Source organism: Pseudorca crassidens, chromosome 8 (assembly GCF_039906515.1).
Source record: "Pseudorca crassidens isolate mPseCra1 chromosome 8, mPseCra1.hap1, whole genome shotgun sequence".
NCBI lineage: Eukaryota > Metazoa > Chordata > Mammalia > Artiodactyla > Delphinidae > Pseudorca > Pseudorca crassidens.
The window spans coordinates 82,230,590-82,254,171 of NC_090303.1; the positions used below are offsets into that span (position 1 = coordinate 82,230,590).

A 23,582-nucleotide genomic window follows, 5' to 3' on the forward strand; every position below is an offset into this window, starting at 1 on the left:
TTGCCACTAACTCCCCTTTACTTCTGGAAGAAACATGCACCACAACTGGCTGGCTCACAGTGGGAGCAGAAGACGAGATCCCAGTGCAGAGAAGTAACGTTACAGAAAAGGAAAGCCTCCTTGCTACTAGGACAGGGCTTGGGCTTGGAGCTTTGTGCATTCCTCCACTGTCTTTTCCGTCTGTGAAAGACCAAGCAAAGGAGTAGAGAAAGAATCACACAGAAGCAACACACCCACACTGGCTCTGGAGAGGTTGCTCCTGTTACACAAATGCACAAACAAGTAGATAAAAACACACGGTGCCATTGGAGAACACTCCAAATCCACAAGGATAAAGAACCTGATTCTGAAAAGTCATAGGAAAAGACCTTTGAAAACCTTTCAGTAGAGGAACTTGATGAACATCTTAGAAAACTGATAGACTCAACAGGAGACAAGAAGCAACAGCATTAATGATACAGGAGCCGAAAGCACAGGAAGTCATACGTGGGCTTCTGGGCCCTACATGATATGGCCCTTGGATGCCTGTCATTCTTCCCTGCACTCACCCTGTTCCAGCCGCCCTGGTCTCCTTGCTGTACCTTAAACACTCCAGACACTTTCCAAGCTGGAAGGTTCTTTCCTAAGCTTATCCCTATGCTCACTTCCTCCTCACCTCATTCAGGTTTCTGTTCACAGGTGCCCTCTTCAGAAAGGCTTTTCCTGTGAAACGGCAACTTCCTTTACTCTTCATTACCTTACCCTGCTTTAAAGTAGGTGGTCTTTACAGCACTTGAGCACAAGGGCAGTCTATCTTAGTGATCAAGGGCCTGGGTTCAAACCCCAGAGCTACCACTTCCTGGCTGTGTGACTTACCCGCTCTTTGCTTCACCTTTGCTTCATCTTTCTCATTTGGTACTAACTGTAGCCAACGGTATTAGTGCTTCACTCCCTCAACACTTAGGATTCTTGTGCCCTCAGATGGCCTCCCATTGCAGCAACTACAGTCTTCAGCCAAACAGCATCCTCTGGCCCAGAGAGGATACCCGGTCTACATGTGGGGCAGGCCGGAAGTGCCAAGGGGTTAAAATGGTCTCCACGCTATGATGAATCAAAGTCTGAAGATAAACATCTCAGCTTCCTCACCTGTTTGGTGGAACAACGGAAGCCAGCTCTACACCAGAGTTCTGCAACCACAGCCCATACACCTGCTAATGACTTTCTTCTCCTCTTTTCCTTCCCTGTCTCAGTTCTCCACTCCCTTACCAGTCCTTCCCGAGATCCCTTCCCATCTAAATTAGTCCCCCTCAAACCCTGCTAGCCTAAGGGTTTGCCTCTGAGGGAACCCAACCTATGAAACCTACATGATAGGGTAATTGGGTAGGTTAAATGAGTTGATATAAGCAAATATTTAAAACGGTACCTGGAACAGAGTAAGCATTCAGCAAGTATTAATTGTATTATTCATTGTTGTATCTTGGTATCTAGAACGATGCCTGGTAAAAGATGCATGTTTAATGAATACTTTATGGAACGAATTTTTAAAGATGAATAAAAGGACAATAGTATGAGAGAAAAGGGAGATGAGATAAATAAAGAACCATAAAAATGTATATGTGGCCATTCTATTATAATTCAAATTAGAGGGTAGTAAGCGCCTGAAATGACATGAAGAAAAATCCTGTTAAGAATATCAAAGCAGACTTGAGAAGCTATTCCAGAATATAAAGAAAAGAGACAAGGAGGTGAAAGTGACCGGAGTGAATATGATGAATATGGAGGACAAAGAACGAAAATCAAAGCTAAGAATTTTAGGAGCTCCTAAGGAAGAAATCCAAGGTTCTCTTTAGGAATGTAATAATGACCAATGGAAGAATAGGTTCAACATTAAATGAAAGGGGGGAGGGGACCTAAGCATGCAAAGGGTCATTTCCACTTTCTTCATCCACTTCATAGCTCTTCACAAAAAGGCAGGCACTCATCTGTTTGGAGGGAACCCAAGACATTCTTTTACTAATGGGAGAAGGGGGTTCCTGTGCCTTAAAAGTGAAGAAGCCTGCCCAAGTGCTCATTTCCCACTGCCATGTGGTAGGGGATTCCTGGAGCTTGGCGCTTTGGGGGATGCCATCATCCTTGTGGCTGGCTGGATATGTGGACTCAAGTAAGCAGATAACTTCACTAAGCCCCATCCAATAAGTTGTGCATTCCAGTTTAGAAATTCCACATTTGGGGGATACCAAATGCTGGACTAGCCCCAAAGAAAGTGATGCATCAGTTTTCATGTGATGACCTTGTTTCTTTTGTGATTTTTCCTCATCCAAGATCTCAGAGAGAAGAATTCGGGCCCTGAAATCCCACTGGACCCCTAACAACTCACACCTAAACGTGCTCTGGCCATTACTTTTGGAATTACAAGGATAAGGAAGTAAAAGTCTCTCAAGCTTTGAGGCAAAACACAAGACCTTCTAGAGAGTTAAGGTTAAGAAAATCTGATTGTTCTAAGATATTTCCACTACATTAAATGTCAGGAGACAATGTAACAAATATAAAGGTTCTGGAGTAGAAGTCCGAGACTCAAGGGTTTATACCCAGCTAAGCTAAGGGAAGAGAAATACAGTCTCAAATATGTAAGAGTTTAGGAAGACAATCTTTTTACTGAGAAAGTTCAGTAGGAAAAACAAAACGGAATAGCTAGACCAAATGAGAGCTGAATCAAAAGTAAAAAGACTTACGAATAAGGAAGCAATAATGTAAGAGAAATGTTTGAGTCTCTTCTATTCAGTTCAGATCATGATCTAAGGCTTATGGAACTAGTTGAGAAGATTAGAAATAGATCCACACATAAACCATATATGTGTCAAAGAAATGGTATTGGCAAGCGCTGATTTAGAAGCAGAAAATATAGTGAAGGCTATAGAGCTTGAGCAGAGATTTGAAAAAAAGCTTAAGGCTTACATGGGTACAGAATACAAAATAAGAGCACTTTTGAAGTTGGAAAATGCCTAAGCCAAGGTCCGCGATATGGGAAGTTATAAGGTCAATTTGTGCAACAGTAAATATACAGTTGGATTAGAAATACAAGAGTTGCTTTAGAGTTATTGGAAAGTAAATTTGGAAGTGAATTTGGGTAGATCATGAAGGATTCTGGATGTCAGTCCAGGAAATTTATGAATCTTTTTGTAAATAATGCAGAACTGTTGAAAACTTTTTTTTTTTTTTTTGTGGTACGCTGGCCTCTCACTGTTGTGGCCTCTCCCGTTGCGGAGCACAGGCTCCGGACGCGCAGGCTCAGCGGCCATGGCTCAGGGGCCCAGCCGCTCCGCGGCATGTGGGATCCTCCCAGACCGGGGCACGAACCCGTGTACCCTGCATCAGCAGGCGGACTCTCAACCACTGCGCCACCAGGGAAGCCCTGTTGAAAACTTTTGAGCATGAAAAATGGAGTAGCTAAGGGGCATTAACCTGTGTATCCATGCAAGAGGGAGACAGGATACAAAGTTACCACAAAAGTTTTAAAAGAGAAGAGAAAATGGAAGAAATAGTATGATGGTTGGTTCCTGCTTAAATATGAAGCTCGATATGGAGAAAGATACTATTCTAAAGTGCCAAAAGTAGTATAATGTTCAGGTTATTAATTAAATTAGAAAATTAAGGAAACAGAGGTATTTTACGTACAGAGCACAAAAGGGATTAGGTTATCTATTAACTATGCACATTTGGGGGTAGGAGCTACATAGTTAATTTAGTTATCAAATTCACCTTTTGATAATGATGTACAATGTCTCTCCTCTTGTATATAATCATTTGATAAACACAATATTTTAGTAATGAACGTGGCTAAAAGTTATAAATTTAATTAAATTATAACTATTATTTTAAGAATATGTTTTCAAATACAATTATTTGTTTAAAGGGACCTCAAATAATGGAGGTTTTAGATTAATTTTTTATATTAAACTAACTTTGTCAATTGGAAAGAAATTTGTGAGGGTAAAAACGATGTGATCATTCTTTAACCATGTGCTCTCCTGAGGTACTGATGGTAAGGCTTAATATGGATTGATTAATTACACTGAGGTCACATTTGATTAGTCTGATACCTTGGCCATTACCAGCAAGATGTGAAAGAACCACTGGATATCCTGAGAACTTGCTGTGTAACTAGGTTAAGTATAGGCCTAAACTTGACCTAAATATTTATCCTGGGGTTTGAATCATCTCAGTAGTTCGAAGAATGACTTTATGGGTTCCCCGACTTCTATTTCCACCAGCTACCTTTCCCTTTCCAATACTTCTTTAACCCTTAATTTTCTAAACTTGTTATAAGAAGAAACTGAGGGACTTTCCTGGTGGTCCAGTGGTTGAGTCTTCACCTTCCAATGCAGGGGTTGCAGGTTTGATCCCTGGTTGGGGAGCTAAGATCCCATGTGCTTCGGGGCCAAAAAACCAAAACATGAAACAGAAGCAAGATTGTAAGAAACTCAATAAAGACTTTAAAAATGGTCCACATCAAAAAATCTTAAAAAAAAAAAAAAAGAAATTGAAAGAACATTGCCTGGATATTCCCAATGGCAGTAAACAGGAGAGAAACAAAATCCATTCCAGAAATTTCTCATTTGAACTTAGGCATTCTCTGACATTTTATTATCAATATGGACTATTTCTAGGCATCCCAAAACTTCTACTTAAAATTTCTTCATTTAATATACTCTCATATTCCACAATTTCATACCAGTAATAAGTCAGTAGAAACAAACACTCAGATTTGCATATTTCACTACGATAAGTACCATCGTTAATGATCATCATTGCATTGTGATAAATGCATATATATTCATGTAAATTATGAATACAAATACTTTCCCAGAGACAACGAGAATGTATTATTTTCTCATTTTCTCTAATAAATATCTGAAAATAGAAAATAACTCTAGGTAATCAATTAGGTACATCGTTTGTACCTCAAGAATGGAATTTTTTGGTTTTGTTGTTTTAAATGAAGTTTTTATACTGCAGCGCTGTAAAAGCTTCCTCTAAATAAGATATAATATACATTTCCTATTTGGGAACTAACTTTATTTGATATGAGAAGAATTGCCATGGGGTGTAAAGTCTAGGAAGCTACCATAATGACAATCCTTCAGAATAAAAGTACTACCAAAACCCTAATTAGTTTAAAGTGTCAGCAGTTATTCCTTTTATACAGTCATTAACCAAATTTAGTGTGTAGCCAGAACAAATATCATCATATGTTTCTTCACCACATTAGATGTTTAATATAATTTTAAATAAACTAATTTAAAATGTAACTGAAAAACTGCAGGCAGGTTATTAAGGATGATAAAAGACCAGGTGTAAAAGAACATCTGTTGTAAAAATTAAAAGACCCATTAAGAAATCTAAGAAATTATGTAATTAAGTCTTCTGTATCTATTCAGAGCAATAGCAACTATAAGTTATCTAAGAAAAATTCAAAGACTCCAGTGAACAAATTATTTTTATTCTCCTGAACTTTACATCTTGTATAAGTATCACTTTGAGTTAGTAGGAAAATCTACCCATACCCTAACTTAAAGGAAGATATATTAGTGAAGTCATTCTCTCTAGCTAGTTACAGTGACGAATCACGAAAGAAGAAAACATATTTTTCTTCTGTTTCATAAAAAGTATTAATATAGCATAAAGAGAGCTTTATAAAATATATTTTAAAAATTGACTCATCCTACTTTATGCAGTTCATTTGAGTTAGTAATTTCTGCCTAGGTGAAAGCCTGGTCAAATATATTATAGCACACCTATACATGAAAAATAGTTGTATGAGGAAAGTACTTTCTTTTTGCTTTATCACCCTTAATTTTTTTTAAAATGAAGAATTATGCCTTTTCACATAGGAGCTTTCTAGTTTCCAATGAAGCACTCTCTTCTAAACCAAATTCTCAAGAAATGGAAAGTAAAATTTTTCTTAAGAATAAAGAGTGAAGAATAATCCAGTTTATTTTAAAGGCATACTACTCAGTCTAAATCAATTATGTTTAAATTATCTTAGTGATTGTCCTTTTTTTCTCCTTCACTAATTAACTTATAAAGGGCAATGTCTTTGTGATGAACAAAGTAAAATAAAAACATCAGAATTATTAAAGAGTATTTCTAACACTCACTGAATTGTCCTAATGGGAGAAAAGAAAAGATCAATGGAGTACAGATTTTTCTTGCTTTTACTTTGTTAAAGTATTTTCTTCACATTATTATATATAATACACATGAAATTGACATCATAATATATAACGTATTATGATGTCAGGCTATATCTTTGGCAATGAGCAGTGTTTCTTCCGATTTAAAAAAAGGACTTGCTAGGAAAAAGGTTTATTTTAAAAAGTCCTACAACTAAATCTCATTTATAAATATGAATGCAAAAATTCCTCAATAAAATACTAAAAATTAAATAATATTAGACCTAGTAATATATTAAAAGAATAATACATCATATATAAAGAGTATTTGATGCACAGATAAAAGCAGATTTTTATTAGATAAAAATCCTAATGTCTAATAAAGAACAAATATATATTTTCATGTCAGTGACAAAAAATGGCATCTGACAAAATACACATTGAATGAGCACCACTGAACCAGCTTTACAACAAATGTTAAAGGAACTTCTCTAGGCAGGAGACACAAGAGAAGGAAAAGACCTACAATAACAAACCCAAAACAGTTAAGAAGATGGTAATAGGAACATACATATTGATAATTACCTTAAAGGCAAATGGATTAAATGCTCCAACCAAAAGACATAGACTGGCTGATTGGATACAAAAGCAAGACCTGTACATATGTTGTCTACAACAGACCCACTTCAGACCTAGGGACACATACAGACTGAAAGTGAGGGGATGGACAAAGATATTCCATGCATATGGAAATCAAAAGAAAGCTGGAGTAGCAATTTTCATATCAGAAAAAATAGACTTTAAAATAAAGATAATTATAAGAGGCAGAGAAGGACACTACATAATGATCAAGAGATCAATCCAAGAAGAAGTTATAACAATTGTAAATATTTATGCACCCAACATGGGAGTACTTCAATACCTAAGGCAAATGCTAACAGCCATAAAAGGAGAAATCGACAGTAACACAATAAAAGTAGGGGACTTTAACACCCCACTTTCACCATTGGACAGATCATCCAAAATGAAAATAAACAAGGAAACACAAGCTTTAAATGATACATTAAACAAGATGGACTTAATTGATAGTTATAGGACATTCCATCCAAAAACAACAGAATACACTTTCTTCTCAAGTGCTCATGGAACATTCTTAGGATAGATCATAACTTGGGTCACAAATCAAGCCTTGGTAAATTTAAGAAAATTGAAATCGTACCAAGTATGTTTTCTGACCACAATGCTATGAGACTAGATATCAATTACAGGAAAAAAACTGTAAAAACTACAAACACATGGAGGCTAAATAATACACTACTAAATAACTAAGAGATCACTGAAGAAATCAAAGAGGAAATCAAAAAGTACCTAGAAGCAAATGACAATGAAAACACAATGACCCAAAACCTATGGGATGCAGCAAAAGCAGTTCTAAGATGGGAGTTTCTAGCAATATGATCCTACCTCAAGAAACAAGAAAAATCTCAAATAAGTAACCTAACCTTATACCTAAAGCAATTAGAGAAAGAAGAACAAAAAAACCCCAAAGTTAGCAGAAGGAAAGAAATCATAAAGATCAGATCAGAAATAAATGAAAAAGAAATAAATAAAACAATAGCAAAGATCAATAAAACTAAAAGCTGGTTCTTTGACATGAAAAACAAAATTGATAAACCACTAGCCAAACTCATCAAGAAAAAAAGGGAGATGACTCAAATCAACAGAATTAGATATGAAAAGGGAGAAGTAACAACTGACACTGCAGAAATACAAGGAATCATGAGGGATTACTACAAGCAACTCTATTCCAATAAAATGGACAACGTGGAGGGAATGGACAAATTCTTAGAAAAGCACAACCTTCTGAGACTGAACCAGGAAGAAATAGAAAATATAAACAGACCAATCATAAACACTGAAATTAAAACTGTGATTAACAATCTTCCAACAAACCAAAGCCCAGGACAAGATGTATTCACAGGCAAATTCTATCAAACATTTAGAGAAGAGTTAACACTTGTCCTTCTCAAACTCTTCCAAAATATAGCAGAGGGAGGAACACTCCCAAACTCATTCTACGAGGCCACCATCACCCTGATACCAAACCAGACAAAGCTGTCACAAAGAAAGAAAACTACAGACCAATATCACTGATGAACACAGATGCACAAATCGTCAAGAAAATACTAGCAAACAGAATCCTATGGCACATTAAAAGGATCATACACCATGATCAAGTGCGGTTTATCAAAGGAATGCAAGGATTCTTCAATAAATGCAAATCAATCAATGTGATACACCATATTAACAAACTGAAGGATAAAAACCACATGATAATCTCAATGGATGCAGAAGAAGCTTTTGACAAAATTGAACACCCATTTATGATAAAAGTTCTCCAGAAAGTAGGCATAGGGGGAACCTACCTCAACATAATAAAGGCCATATATGACAAACCCACATCCAACATCATTCTCAGTGGTGAAAAACTGAAACCATTTCCTCTAAAATCAGGAACAAGTCAAGGATGCCCACTCTCACCACTATTATTCAACATAGTTTTGGAAGTTTTAACCACAGCAATCAGAGAAGAAAAAGAAATAAAAGGAATCCAAATCAGAAAAATAGAAGTAAAGCTGTCACTGTTTGCAGATGACATGATACTATACATAGAGAATCCTAAAGATGCTACGAGAAACCTACTAGAGCTAATCAATGAATGTGGTAAAGTAGCAGGATACAAAATTAATGCACAGAAATCTTTTGCATTCCTATACACTAATGATGAAAAATATGAAATGGAAATTAAGGAAACACTCCCATTTACCATTGCAACAGAAAGAATAAAATACCTAGGAATAAACCTACCTAAGAAGACAACAGACCTGTATGCAGAAAACTATAAGACACTGATGAAAGAAATTAAACATGATAGAAACAGATGGAGAGATATACCATGTTCTTGGAATGGAAGAATCAACATTGTGAAAATGACTCTACTACTCTAAGCAATCTACAGATTCAACTCAATCCCTATCAAACTACCCATGGCATTTTTCACAGAACAAGAACAAAAAATTTCACAGTTTGTATGGAAACACAAAAGACCCCGAATAGCCAAAGCAATCGTGAGAAAGAAAAACAGAGCTGGACGAATCAGGCTCCCTGACTTCAGACTATACTACAAAGCTACAGTAATCAAGACAGTATGGTACTGGCACAAAAACAGAAATATAGATCAATGCAACAGGATAGGAAGACCAGAAATAAAGCCACACACATATGGTCACCTTTTCTTTGATAAAGGAGGCAAGAAAATACAATGGGGAAAAGACAGCCTCTTCAGTAAGTGGTGCTGGGAAAACTGGACAGCTACATGTAAAAGAGTGAAATTAGAACACTCCCTAACACCATACACAAAACTGAACTCAAAATGTATTAAAGAACTAAATGCAAGGCCAGACACTATAAAACTCTTAGAAGAAAACACAGGCAGAACACTCTATAACATAAATCACAGCAAGATCCTTTTTGACCCACCTCCTAGAGAAATGGAAATAAAAACAAAAATAAACAAATGGGACTTAATGAAACAAAAGCTTTTGCATAGCAAAAAGAAACCATAAACAAGACGAAAAGACAACCCTCAGAATAGGAGAAAATTTTTGCAAATGAAGTAACTGACAAAGGATTAATCTCCAAAATATACAGGCAGCTCATGCAGCTCAATATCAAAAAAACAACCCAATCCAAAAATGGGCAGAAGATCTAAATAGACATTTCTCCAAAGAAAATATACAGATTGCCAACAAACACATGAAAGGATGCTCATCATCACTAATCATTAGAGAAATGCAAATCAAAACTACAATGAGGTATCACCTCACACCAGTCAGAATGGCCATCATCAAAAAATCTACAAAAAATAAATGCTGGAGAGGGTGTGGAGAAAAGGGAACCCTCTTGCACTGCTGGTGGGAATGTAAATTGATACAGCCACTATGGAGAACAGTATGGAGGTTCCTTAAAAACTAGAAAACTAAAAATACAACTACCAAATGACCCAGCAATCCCACTACTGGGCATATACCCTGAGAAAACCATAATTCAAAAAGAGTCATGTACCACAATGTTCATTGCAGCTCTGTTTACAATAGTGAGGACATGGAAGCAACCTAAGTTCCCATCGACAGATGAATGGAGAAAGAATATGTGTCACATATATACAATGGAATATGACTCAGCCATAAAAAGAAACGAAATTGAGTTTTTTGTAGTGAGGCGGATGGGCCTAGAGTCTGTCATACAAAGTGAAGTAACTCAGAAAGAGAAAAACAAATACCGTCTGCTAACACATATATATGGAATCTAAAGTTAAAAAAAAAAAAGGTTCTGATGAACCTAGGGGCAGGACAGGAATAAAGACTCAGATGTAGAGAATGGACTCTTGAGGACATGGGGAGGGGGAAGTGTAAGCTGGGAGAAGTGAGAGAGAAGCATTGACATATATACACTACCAAATGTAAAATAGATAGCTAGTGGGAAGCAGCTGCATTGCCTGGGGAGATCAGCTTGGTGCTTTGTGACCACCCAGAGGGGTGGGAGAGGGAGGGTGGGAGAGGGAGGGTGGGAGGGAGACGCAAAAGGGAGGGGATATGAGGATATATGTGTACGTATAGCTGATTCACTTTGTTATACAGCAGAAACTAACACACCACTGTAGAGCAATTATACTCCAATAAAGATGTTAAAAAATAAAATAAAATAATAGAATAAATTTTACCTCTGGTATTGATAAAGATGAAAAAATTAATAATACCCAATTTTGGTGAATGTATGGGAAGATAGGTAAATTTATCCACTACTACTGTCTGTATAACTATGAAGGGCAATTTGATAACATCTTTCAAGAATCTTTTTTTTTTTTTTTTTTTTAGCGGTACGCGGGCCTCTCACTGCCGTGGCCTCTCCCGTTGCGGAGCACAGGCTCCGGACGCGCAGGCTCAGCGGCCATGGCTCACGGGCCCAGCCGCTCCGCGGCACGTAGGATCCTCCCGGACCGGGGCACGAACCCGTGTCCCCTGCACCGGCAGGCAGACTCTCAACCACTGCGCCACCAGGGAAGCCCCTGTCAAGAATCTTAAGGGTAGCAATTATACATCTAAGAATTCTTCCTAAGAAAATAATTGAGCAAGTAAACAGAGTGTTGTCATCTTCCTCATCTACAAAGGACACCGTGTTATTACCAAGATTCTGATGAATTATATATTTTTCAGAATAAAAAGCTGTTTAGTATTGTAAAGATCCCATCCTCACAGTATACCCAAATCAAGAAAATGCAGATTCATTTCTTAGATGGTATCCATAATTCAAAAGCTCTAAACACAAGAAAAAAGAGAGACACTGAATAAAGAGACAGATGGAGACCATGTGAATCCCATTTGTGCACCTGAAGGGAATGGCTTCTCTCTATCACTAAAAAACTGGAGGCAGAAACAGGGACACGTGGGCACTATCCTTCCTTCCCTGCATGTGAAAGAAACCATGCCAATGCTAAATTCAATTCAAGAACCAGAAGAGCCCAGTATCTGAATATAATACATTAAACAGAAGTGCACAGATTGTTCATGTTAGGTTCTTCCAGCAGGCTGATGTAAGCTCTGGGTCCAAAGACTTGGGGTTCAGCACAAACTGAGCATCTCCACATATCAAGCATTGCTCTACTCAGTATGGGTAACCGCAGCAGCAGTTCTGTGATCTATTTGGGAACCAGGGGCCAGGAAGGACTCCACCAAAATATGCTGGGTTAGATCGGAAACTTAACCTAATTTACAACATGTGTGAATGTATGGGAACATATTATGGGCTCTTCTCACTAACTGGAAATGTGCAACATCTTTACAACTATGCACCTATTGAAATTTTCAACTGCTTAAACTGTATAAACATAACCCTCTAAAATAGGGATCCGCAATGTTCTAGACTTTGTAAACATAACCTACTGAACCAAGCAAAAGCGTTTCCATTTCCATGTTTGATATGTTCAATCCATCCTGTAATTGGACAAGGTCATTCATTATGTGCATCAACGAGTCTATAACTGCAATCTGGATGATTTTGTGCTTCTCTCATTATTATTTAGGGAATAAAGTGTCTTAAGTATTTCTAACCTTTGCTACTATTTATCCTCTGAGGCTACATGATGCCAAAATATCTTAATAGAAATGAAAAAGTGTGGTCCGTCACTATTCTAAATAGCTTTCCTGTAAGAAACCAAACATGCTCATATTTCTAAATATCCAAAGATTTATCTGATTGGAAAATCTTGTCATTACAGCAATGCTGTCGAGTTTCTTAAAGGTTCAGAATTATGTCCCAACTTAGTACCACTTCAATAAAATATAGTCTTTCTCATTTTCCCTCTAATGATAATGCTCACATGCTACATTTAACTCTAGACTAAATATTCACTGGTGTTCAATTTTTCCATTCCTTTCTTGACCAATAGCTAGACTTACAAAAGAGCCATTCCCAAGGCCCATTAATTTCTTCATTTATTCAGAAAATATTTATTGAACAGTACTTAACTTAGCACTGAACCAAGCCATGATAATATAAAGTCAAATAAGTCATGACCCCTGCCCTCAAGAAAATTATAGTCTAGGTAGAGGCAGACAAGTAAATTAGCAATTCAACCACAGTTTAGTGAGTATTACCTACTGACTAAGGGACATGGAGGAGGAGCATGGAAACCAATCTAATGCTTATGAGGATGGGCTCAAGTCAGGGAAGTCTTTCCAGAAGTGACCTTTGAACTGAGTTGGGAAATAGGATGAGGAAAAGGTGACATGTCAAAGACAGGAGGGAGAATTCTCCAGAAAATGGGAATGACATATGAGTCATCACAAAGATGTGACGTGGTATGATTCATTTACAGAATCACAAGTCCGGCATAGCCAGAGTAAAGGGCACATGTGGTAGAGAGAAAATAAAAACCTTTTCAGGAAGGATGAGATGTGCTAAAGCCAAGGATTTTCCCTGATGCTGAAAGCCGCAGGGAGCCACTGCATGACTCTGAGAGAAAAATATCATGCGATAAGTGCTTTGAAAACAAGCCCTCTGGCTATTCTATGGAGGATACACTGAAAGGAGAGACAACTACAGAGAGGGAAATGGGATGCCGTTGCAATAATCCAGGGAAGAAACCTTAACAGCTTCAATTAAGGTAGGAGAGATCTAAGGGGGAGAACAGATTTGGAATATATTTCAGTACTGGTGAAAAACTGTACATAGGGAAAGGAATCTAAACTGGCTCTGGATTTCTGATTTGGAGTACTAAGTGAATGCCATTTAACTCACTAAGATGAGAAATTCAAGTGAAGGAATAAACTTGAAGTGAGAGATGGTAAGCTTCATTTTGAACTTAATGAGTTCAAAATCCAAGTGGATTCATGCAGAATATAGCTGGATAAGTGAAAGGTCTTGGTCAGAGATACAGGACTTAACTGTATAAAGAGGTAGTTGAAGTCATGGGAGTGGTCAAGGTTATGGGGGGCGGGGGCAGAAGGTGGGATGTTACTCAGAAAGAAGAACAGAGGTACCAGCATAGAACCCTGGGAAACTCTAAACTGAGAGGAGAGCATTAAGCAAACTACAAATACTTAATTACTAGAGGAACAGATGAGGAGAAGAGAGCTAAACAGGTCGATGAAGAAGAACTCCAAGAAGGTCAAGTGTTTCAGATGCTTCAAAGAGGTCATTTAGTATGAACAAGACAAATGTTCAGAGCCTTTAGCAATGTGGAAATCAGAACTGAAGGAAACAGTGGTAGGAAGAAAAAGGAAGAGAGAAGTAACCAGACTCCAGAAGGCTATGGAGGGAAATGGGCAGTGGGGACCAATTTTCCTAATACTTTATCAAAGGAAGAAAAGAACGATGCAGACATACTCCATATCAACCACTGGTTTTAAAATAAATAATCATTATCACATCTAATTATTCCACAATGCATGTTTTGACAACATCCTTTTCAAACAGAAATTAAGTCTTTTTTTTTTTTTTTTTTTTTTTTGCGGTACTTGGGCCTCTCACTGCTGTGGCCTCTCCCGCTGCGGAGCACAGGCTCGGGACGCGCAGGCCCAACGGCCATGGCTCACGGGCCCAGCTGCTCTGCGGCACGTGGGATCCTTCCAGACCGGGCACGAACCCGTGTCCCCTGCATCGGCAGGCGGACTCTCAACCACTGCGCCACCAGGGAAGCCCCCAGAAATTAAGTCTTTTGCAAGCAGTTTTAATGGAATAGAAGATAAACTTTGTTTTTGTTTCTACTCTGATGTCAAATTTTAAAATAAATAGTGTCAACAGCAGGAGCAGCCGTTGGGAATTAGAGTGAATCACCTTGACGTTTCCTTCCGAAGTTATTCAAAATCATGTTGGTACAGATACATGCCATTCACACAAAGCAAAGTTTATCCTACCAGTACTCACTTCATTGCATCTTATATTTCCTTTAAGATCATGGTGTTCTGTTTAGTCACCTAACATTTAACACTAGTGTTTTAGATTAATTCTTCCAAAGAGCTTTATATTTTCAATTTTCCTCTGTTTTCCTAGTGAAATCTCCTCTCACTATTCCCTTTTTAGACTGGTAATTCTCCCATAACCCCTTTGTATAAATATTTTCAGTTCTTACTAATGTTTGTTTCTAACTCTAATTTAATATCAGCTATAAATATTTAATAATTATGGTGACTTACATTTATATAGCATTATTCACCCTGAGAGATCCCAAAGCACCTTTCCAAACTGCTCACATAAATAAATGCTAGGCAACATTAAGGATGATGAAACAGCCAGTCACACAATTAGCATGCTGTTTACTCAGCTCCCGAACACTAAAGATGCTTCGTAAGACTTGAGCTAGTATCAGTCACAGGAGATGCTCCACTGAACACCATGCCACAAGCTGATATGACCTGTGACTGTTAACATGGGCCATTTTTTATGCGCTAGAATATAACTCTTATCGAGTCAAACAGAATTAGTTTTGCCAAAAAGATCAATGGCTGTTTAAAAACGCTTGAATAATAAAAATGCTTGAATAAAATGCAGGTACTTTAAGCATACTTAAAAAAACCGTTTCTTTCTTAACCTAAGCTTTTACTGCTAAACAGGGAACTTTGTGTTAATGGTTGACACAAAATGTGGCTCCCAAGTTATAAATCTCGACTCAAAGAAGCACTCCTTGCATGACCTTGAACAAATTACTTACACTACCTCTTTGTTTCATAGGCTCAGAAGGAAAACTCTATTATTCCTGACTTGAACTCAGCAATTCTTCATTTGAAAGACCATGAAAATGTGCTGAAAGATTCCTCTAGCCACAGGAGATTTTGACAGAGGAGTCCTGTCACCTCATGTTGTTTCAGGCATGCACGTCAACCAGTCGTAATAGTGGGTAATGAAAATTTTTGCGAAAATACTAAAAAAAATTGTAAGGCTAAATATTTACCACCCGATTAACATCTTCCTCCAGTAAAGCACATAAGATCTTAATAACTTTTGCCATGAAAGCGAGAAGTTGAAAGTGGGGTAAGTTAAGAGTTAGTGATAAATAAAACCAATAAGGGTAATTGATTAATCCTTTATATAGAAAATGATAGCAAGTATAAAACACGTTTGCCAAATGGTAAAACTTTACTTGTACAGATTAACTTGAGAAATTACTACTATTATTAATATTGACATAGCATATACTAGACAATATGTTAAATGTATTAGATTTTTTATCTCACATGATCCTCGTAACCACTTTATTAAGTAGTTACAGTAGAGTCTTATATTTGTTAGCAAAATATTCAATACTCTTGCAAATAGCTGAATTTTCAAATATGGACCTTTTTATGCAAGCTTCTGGTCTTTAAAACCACATTCATGTTTAATTCAATTATTTCCTGTTCATCTCTTCACAGTGTAACCTACATTTCAATTTGCATTAAAGCTTTTCTTGAAGTTGTTTTGCAAAGATGACAGCATTTACTAAAACAGTTTTAGGAAGCACTTTCTCTAGTTTCTGTATGTGGACCTTAGGGCAGAACTAGTCGTATCTTGGACCTGACTCAGTAGAGAATTTGACATTCTACCCTTTAGTATACCCCAACCTTCGATCTGCTAAGAAACATCGCTTTATTAGATCTCCTCTCATTTATTTTCCGTTTCAGCATGGTCACCAGCAGCTGACTTTCTTTTCAGGCTCATTTCTTTATAAAGAAATAGAGATTTGTATAGCTTCAAGAGAAAATCTGCATAGTTGATTATGCTCACTCAATAGCTAAGGAATTCACTGCTCCGAAGCACATGGTTTGCTACCCATCATGGAACTTGGAAGTTGCTCTCAAATGGAGAAACATATGAGTGCTAGACCCGTGAATGGCAAGGGTCAATTTTACTGTAATCTGAATTCACAGAAAAGAGGAAGCCGAAGCTCAGTAAAACTAAGTAATACACCCCAGCCACACATCCAGTAAATGACAGAGCCTTTCAACTAAGGTCTGGAGAACTCCACAGCCGGTTTTTCTTTTGAACAACTCCCAGTCAGTCTGGCATAGTGAATGGTCTGAATTCTTGGAACTACTTTAATGAAAACTAGTTTTACTGTAGTTTGGACTGGAACAAAAGATTTTAAAATCTGACCCCTCGCCTTGATTTGGCAACTAACCAGGTGTGAGGTTTTTAGAAAGTCATCTTAACCTTTCTGGGATTCAATGTCTTTGTCCATAAAAAGGAAAAATTCATCAGGGTTTAAGGAGCTCCAAGGTCCTAATGGTCTAAGAAAGTGTTGCTAAACAGAGATTCACTGCCAGGAAAAGCTGTGTATGTGACTGTGTACAAATATATGCTGCGAGGTAATTAAGATTTGTCGTGTTGTTCATTTAATCAGGTCAAACGCCCCTCATGCAATTGGATTACAATATTCATGTGCTTACTAAGCACTTGTGCTGTAAACATTTTAAGAATGAACTTCAGTGTATTCCATACATCTACATCACCCTGATTTTAATTTAATAGGTTTAAACTTATGCTGTTTCACTATAATATTTGAACAGTGCACACTGAATATAGGTGCGATCCACGATAGAATTGTCCTGGGTTTATTCAGTTATAATTATCCTGTTCTTCACAAAACTAGGGAAATAGTACCTTAGATTTACGGAATTTTCTCACCCATCTCTTGATATCTTTCTTCTAGACCAGTGTCTCTCAAAACCAGATTGTACATAATAATCATAGTATATGGGGAACTCAAATAGAGATGAAGAACTAAGGCACAGAAAGGCTACCTAACTTGCCAAAGCTTCATAGCTGGGAAAAAGCCAATGAGATCTGGCTCCGGAGACCCAGCCTTTTACCACTGCATTATACTGCCTCAACCAAGAAGCTTTTCGAAAACAGTTGACTGCGTACCACCTGATACCTCATGAGTCAGAATTCCAAGAACATATTTGTTTTGTGTCTGTGTGTGTGTGTTCAGTGTTCCCAAGGTGATTCTAACGGGGCTGCTAGACTACTTTCAAAAAAGAAAAAAAACACCCTCTATCTGTAAGTAGAAGAAGTCTGCATCCAAACATTTGGTCTTCTGTTGAGAGGACTGTCATACAATAGATTTGCTTACTTCAGAGATGCACTTAATATGCCTGCAAGGGCACACAATTTTCTAAGCATCAGTTGCTCTCTTTCCGCTTACCCTAAGAACAGGCCAGGATTTCTTTTTCTTGCAAATCTAGTCCCAAATGTGAGAGAACTGAAATGTCCTTGGGAAATCAGACCAGTCCAACACAAGCTGACAGCATGATGTCATGAAAAGAACAAAGGCTTGGGGGCACAGCAGATAGAAGCTAAAATCCCAGCTTGCCATTTGTGAAAGTAAATGAATACCGGCAAATTATTTAATCTCCCTGTGCTTTAGTTTCCTTATTTATAAATAAGGAATATAATAATAGGAGCCACTTCCACGAGATTGTGGGAAGCAGTACAGCTTGACAGTTAAGGGTAGATTCAAATCCCAATTCTGCCACCTTCTTCTCTTTAAGACTGAGCTCCTCATCCATAAATTGGGATTCTGAGACTCCTTAGAGAGGGGTGAGGAAGAGTAAATGAGGTAACGCATGCATTACTGCTATTCGTACTGGGACTGCTGCAAGGATTTAAGTTAAACCTCTGCAATGAAACTGGCCCAGTAAAGGATTTGTAAACGTTACTTTCTCATTTTTAAACCTCATCTGCAGGTTGAATGTCAGAAGAAACCATATACACTGAACGTGCTCAGAAACCCATACACCATCAGAAAGACTGAAGAAACAAGGAAGAAGGACAGTTTGAAGGGGGACTTTAAGAAGACCTAGGTGAAAAGTAGTACAGAGGTTCCTCAAAAAATTAAAAATAGAACTAGTAAGTGATCCAGCAATTCCATTTCTGGGTATATATCTGAAGGAAATGAAATCACTATCTCAAAGAGATGTCTGCACCCTCACGTTCATTGCAGCATTATTTGCAATAGCCAAGACATAGAAACAACCTAAGTGTCTACTGATGGATGACAGGATAGAAAAAATGTGGTATATACACACAATCGAATATTATTCAGCCTTAAAAACGAGATCCTGCCATACATGACAACATGGATGAAACCTGGTGCTAAGTGGAGTAAGTCAGAAAGAGAAAGGCAAATAATGTAAGATCTTACTTATATGTGGAATCTAAAACAAACAAACAAACAAACAAACAAACTCATGGAAACAGAAAGTAGACTGGTGGTTGCTGAGGGGAGGGGAGAAACACGTGAAGGTGGTCAAAGGGTACAAACTTCCAGCTATAAAATGAGTACGTTCTGGGGATGTAATGCGACTATAGTTAACAATGCTGTAGTGTATATTTGAAAGTTTTTTCTTAAAAGAGATTTTAAAGATCTCAACACATACACAAAGACAAAACTATGTGAGGCAACAGATGTATTAACCTAACTGTGGTCATCATTTTGCAATACAGACATATATCAAATGATCATGCTATACACCTTAAACTTACGCAATTTATCTCAATAAATCTGAGAAAAAGACCTAGGGTTAGCATTTCAAAGATGACCCTCTGCTTTTTAATCACAGCCTCCACCGAAACCACACATGCCACTAGTAAAAAGACCACCCTTCCCAGCTACCTCTCCCACTGTGTCCTACTGCCAACTCGCCATTAATCAAACACACTGAGTATCTTGTTCCTCAGTGTCTACACTCTTGCCCTTCTTTCTGCCCGGAATGTAATCTACAAACCACATCATCACCCAGCAAAATATAACTCACACAAGATCTGACCAAATACTATTTCTCCTTTCCCTAAGTTTCTCAGTCAGAATGCGTCTTTCCCTGCACTCCTACAAAACAATTACCTGTGTATACCTTCATTATTAATTCTAGTTACTAATTCATTCTGATAGATCTTAATAATTTAATTTATAAAACTTGACTCTCCACTAGATTTCAAGTTTTCTGATGGGAGCTTATCTTACATATCTTTATTTTTTCCCATAGAGGCTGAACTACTGTCTTGCATATAGTAGGTATTCAACACAAATTTGCTGGAATAATATGGGGCCACTGCAGATTGCCACGGCCATGGATGGAGCCCACAGCAAAACTTGTCTCAATCACGTGGTTCCTGCCATGATGCCTTTAATTCAGTGTATGGCAGACATTAAATGAAACAGGGCCCTGAAAAATAAAGCATGAAGTCTTTAATATCTGAAAAAAATAGACTAGTGCAAAACTGAGCCTGGGACATATGTAGTAAAATTTCAGTGAAAGGATGCAACTAACTGGCAGTTTAAAAAATCATTCTCCCGTATAGAGATATTATAGTTTAATGTACTGTAATGCAGATCCAATAAAACCTTTGCCATTTTCATTTTTAAATATTTGAATGTCAGGGTAATGTCCCAGGAACAGAAATTAATTTTCAGTGCATGTGCTATTAAAGTTATTCACTTTTCATATCAAAACCTACACTGACACTTTTGACAAGTTTTTAAAACTATACTAAATTAGATTTCAATCATAATCTTACAGAAAGTGAGAGAGGGAGAGAGAGAGAGGAAAGAAGGAAGGAAGGAAGGAAAGAAGGAAAGAAGGAAGGAAGGAAGGAAGGGAAAGAAAGAAAGAAAGAAAGAAAGTTGGAGCATGGGGAAAGAGGAAGGAAGGAAGAAAGAATATATATACCTGGAGTGAAAACAGAGAGGAAATCCAGCCATGGCCAAACGTAACATTTTCTCTACCTTGGCATTCCTTAAAGAAATTATACCAAGTGAGGGTACTGACATTTTCAAATGAAATATTATTTGAGCTGCTTCTGTAACAGTATAGTTTGCCTGTACGTTTTTACAATAGTTTTTTCTTCCTCCTTCACACAACAGTACTTATGGAGAAATATTATTCAGAAGAGTGTCTCTCAGTGTAGCCTACGGGGCCCTGGTGTTCCCTTTCAGGTGATCCACCAGGTGAAAACTGTTTTCATAGTAATATTAAAATTGTATCTGTCTCTCCCGCCATGTTGATATTTGCCCTGATGATAACAAAAAGTGATGGTGGGTAAAACTGCTGACCTCTTACCATGAAGAAGGCACAGGAGCTAAACTATACTAGGTGTCAGTATATCTTCCACGGCTATACACTCGCAGTTAAAGAAAAATTGCTAGTTTCACTTGAGAATAGCCTTGATGAAGCAGTAAAATCTATTGATTTTTAAAATCTTGATTGGAGTAAAGATCTTCTTAATATCCTGTATGATGAAATGTGAAGTGCACGTAAAGCACTTCTGTTACAGACTGACAGAAGCACTTCTGTTACAGACTGACAGATGATGCTTGACTTGGGGAGGGGTCGGGGGTAGCATTAAACAATAATTTCAGTTGTGAGCCGAACTAGCCACCTTTTTGACGGCACGTGATTTTTACTTGAAAAGTCTACTGATAGATAAACTACGTTTATTAAGACTTGTGTGTGTGGAAGATTTTTTTCACAAAAATGAACAAAATAAACCTGTTAACTAAAGAAAAACTTAGAAATTTTGGCCAATGATCGAACTTGAGCTTTCGAGTGAAAATTAATATTTTGGAAAATTTAAATCTTCCACAAATCTAATCAGGCTTTTCTGATCACTTTTCTGATTATACTGGTGGTGATATTAGCAAATGTTATGTTTTGCTATTATATAATAAAATGTTCCAATATTTGAAACAGATATATAAACTCAATGAACCAATATGATCCAAAAATTTCAAAATCTTCCCTAGTTAAAAGATTCAATCAAACAACCACATAGACCAACGGATTTTAAGTTTATTGCTATAGTCTCAGATTCTATATTGGAATCATCTTTTATGAAAAAATATTTGTCAAGTTTTGGTGTAGTATCAAAGATAATGTGAAAATACTATTAAAATAATCTTCCCTGCCACTATGTATCTGTGTGAAACCGAACTTTTTAATATTCTTCACCTAAAACTTCATATTGCAACAGATTTAGTGCAAAAGATATGAGACAGCAGGCTATGTTCTATTAATCCATAAAATTAAAGAGATTTGTAAACATGTAAAACAATGCTACTCTTCTCAGAAATTTTTTTCTTCTTTTATAATAGTTGTTTTCATCAAAATGTTATTTACATCAACATGTAATCGGTTTACTGTTATTTTTAAATGAATTAATAAATAAATGTTTTAAATTTTTAACTCTTTAAATTTCTAATATGGCTAATCAACAGATACAATGCATATAAACAAAAGCTTTGGGGGGTTCTTAATAATTTTAAGTGTAAAAGATGCTGGGACCAAAGTGTGTGAGAACACTGCTGATTTAGAAAATACATTAGGAATCTACATAATTTGAAAGAAAAAAATACAAATTCTCTGGCAATGTTATTTTTCACTCTGTTGAGTTTGGAATTTTTCACTATACAGATTCAATGATCTTTATGTCATTTATTCAAGAACCATTTCTCAGTCCCTGCTATAGGTCAAGTGCAATGGGAAAAAACAAAAACATAAGACATGGGTCCTGTCATCAGAGCATTTACAGTTTCCATTGTTGTCCATATAGTGATATATTGATATATTTATTCCCATCTCTCTTCTGCATTGAAACTCGTGTGTATGTGTCTTTGTGTGCCTTTGTGTGGGTGTGTCCAGCTGCCTCATAAATATCTTCACTTGGATTTTCCACAAAGAGCTCTAAATGGTCCAAAACTGAAATCATTCACTAAACTGCATATACTCATTAATGGTAATTATTACCTTCGTATGCTTTGGGTTTTCTTCCCTAATATTAACACTAAGCATAAAATATGAAAAGCTACTTTTTTAACTTTTGTAATGGCAAACCATAGCTGTGAAATTTCATTCCTTTTTGATTCTATTCCATAGTACAACCTCTGCTTATAAACCTATTCTCCCTAACTCATGATTGACTTTCTTCCTGTAAACTGAATTTTCACAAGATTGTTCCTCTTATTCTGTGCTTTTCTCCTTCCAAAGAGTAAATTAAATGTCATCCTCAAAATAAAAAGCAATTCAGAATATATTTTATATATTCAGTATATATTCTACTTAATTCATTAGCAACTCAGAAATACATAGTAAATTTACATCTTCTGAAAATTCTATTATTTGCACACATTCATTTCCCTAAAGAAAGCTGAGGAAGTGCTGCTTCTTGAAGTGGCAAAGAGGCCCTTATCATAAAATACTATGATATGAGTTTTAATGTGGTTATTTAAAATAATCACCATGGAAAACATCAAAAGAAAAATGTAGAAGAATTGAGTCATATTTTTCAAAATATCCCAATCCCTGTGAATTAGAAAAAAATGATAAAAGCTAACCTTCAAAGTATGGCTATACTTGATTACAAGAGGATAATCATATGTATTGATGTTACTTTTTCAGAGACAGATTACTTGTCTATAGTCAGCTGTTGTTATTGTTTTCACTGTTTTGCTTTGATAAAGATTTTATAATCAAGACCAAATAATCCATTTGATGGTAACTTACTAGAAATAAAGGCTTAGTAACACAGCAAGAAACTACAATGTCTCCCTTTTGCCTACACTATCAAATCTAAATTATTCTATTCTATTTCACTAATATCCATATTCTGATGCCAACATATTAACCAATCATATTTTTCATTACCCACCAACAAAAATATTTACAGTATTCTTTCCAATTTCTTTATGATTACATTTCTCGTGATGCTAATTAAAGACCTATGAAGTTCTTCCTATTTCCTTCCTTTGTGTAAATATTACCTGTTCTTTTCTCTTTCCTTCAGTTTTATTTCAACTAATAAAACCACACAAATACAACTGAAGAATTATGAACTTTT

General features: G+C 36.7%; 1 protein-coding gene across 3 annotated transcripts in view; it reads right to left on the reverse strand.

The window, feature by feature from the left end:
* The window catches only part of GRM8 (glutamate metabotropic receptor 8), a 766,011-nt gene that overhangs the window by 252,111 nt on the left and 490,318 nt on the right, over window positions 1-23,582 (reverse strand). The gene's annotated exons all lie outside the window — the stretch shown is intronic.